Source organism: Diplotaxodon limnothrissa, linkage group LG23, assembly GCF_057381915.1.
Source record: "Diplotaxodon limnothrissa isolate DT_005_m linkage group LG23, D_limnothrissa_male_GT1.1, whole genome shotgun sequence".
NCBI classification, from domain to species: Eukaryota; Metazoa; Chordata; class Actinopteri; order Cichliformes; family Cichlidae; genus Diplotaxodon; species Diplotaxodon limnothrissa.
In genome coordinates, this window is record NC_140617.1 from 9,550,796 (window position 1) to 9,552,805 (window position 2,010).

Genomic DNA, 2,010 nt, shown 5'->3' on the forward strand with positions numbered 1-2,010 from the left:
CTGAGCCCGAAGTCTGATCGGAGTCACCTTCCCGTTCTGTCACAGGGGCGCGCATCGGTTTCTCTATTAAACACAAATGTTTAAGCCAAGACACAAGTGGTTGTTGTCTGACGATGGAAGCAAAGTGCATTTTTGACTCAACAGACAGGGATGTTACTTTTCTTGAATTATCAGCTCCAGCTCGAGTCCATGTGTTTGTTTGCATTATTGTTAAAGATGCTCTGCAGGACTAAACCGTGTGTTTTTAATCACTGTATAATATGCACATGTACAATGTTTTCTTTATGACTTTCTAACTTATTTGTGTTGTGATTCACTGTTAGGTTCTCTCATAAATCTTTTATGGTTTACAGGACGTGTTTGCACATCTATCCATGATTATGAAAAATCTTATTTTCTGTCCAGCCCATCTTCTCAGATTTCATGTTTTTCTACGCACCACATTTCATCTATATACACACACACACACACACACACACACACACACACACACACACACACACACACACACACAATAAAACAAGCGATGGTGCTACAGATTGATTTCTCGTTCTTACGCTGTTTGCACTGGAAGGAAAAATAAAAGTGCACATTTCAAAGGATGGCAAAAAATAAAACATTAGATGTGGAATGAATCTGATTTAACAAAACATTTTGAGCGTCCACAAAAAATGTGTGTTTTGAGGACTGTATCCGTAGCACATGTGACGAATGTCGACACTGGGTTTGTATGTAATATGAGCATTTTCATGTGAAGTTGCTACATGTTTGATGTAAGTGTTGCCTGACATCTTTATGTTTGTTATCATGCAGAGTTGGCCTTGATGAAAAAAAGATTTCACAATGTCAACAGTTATTCTTCATAATAATTGCGATTTCGTAAATTGCCTTTTCCTTAGTAAAAATCTACATCTGCTATTGGCGAGATTATTTTAAACTCAGAGTTTTTTCTAAACAGCCAATCTGCTGTTATAACAACTTTTATAATATTACAGGCTAAAAAAAAAGCAAAACCCAAATCAGTATTAACGGCTAAAAAATGAAATAATAAGCACAATAATCATCTAATAGTCATGATAGATTTAAAGACTGGCTGAAAAAGCAGGCATGGTCATGTGTTTATTGCTTTTTTTCACACTACTGTTGGATCATGATTGTGATAATGAGATGGCAAGCCTGAAACTGCATGATTGTGTTAAACTTATGTGAGAATGTAAATGAATCTGAAACTGTGCACGACTGAGCTCTGGTCTTAAGACAACAATGGAACTAATCAATAAAGTCTATTTTTGTTGCTTGAAATGCTTTTATTACCACTGGTTTGCTGTATAAAGATGCCTCAACAGCTCCACTAAATTTGGATGTATAAACAGATGTCTGAGAAACCGTTATCACATGTTGGGTATGAGGGCAGGAGAGATCAAACGGGCAGCAGTCGAAACTTTCTGGCAGTCACAAAGCAGCCGAGCTTTTCTGTGACACAGACACAACAACCGAGGGTCACCCAGATCACTACTGATGGCTGTATTCCCAGACCTTCTGCTGCTGCCATCCCAAAATATCCTCTGACACACTTGGCTCTCATTAAAGACACACCACCCACAGATGGGCCGCTTTCTCAGTCATGTGCTGCACTCGCGTCTCTAATAGCTCCTCTGATTGTTATTATTATCATGCATCATCTGTTTTTTATTAGTTACAAATGTGTTATAGGAGCTGATGAGAATGCTGGCTCACTCATTTGGTCTGTTGGCTAATTGGCATGTTGGTCCAAACAAAATGTTTCATTAGCTAAGGCTATTCTATATATTCGTGATCCACAGAGGAGGAGGAGTCGTGATCTTTGGGATTAACGTTCTTGGCAAATTTGACATAACATTAGGTACTAAATGCATATCCCCCCATGAGGGTAATTTGGAGTAACTTTGGTGATCTGCAGACCCTCTCTGTCCCACCTTCCTGTCTGTGTGGCAGCTTTTCTTGTAGGTACTAAGTGGAGGCATCACAGCC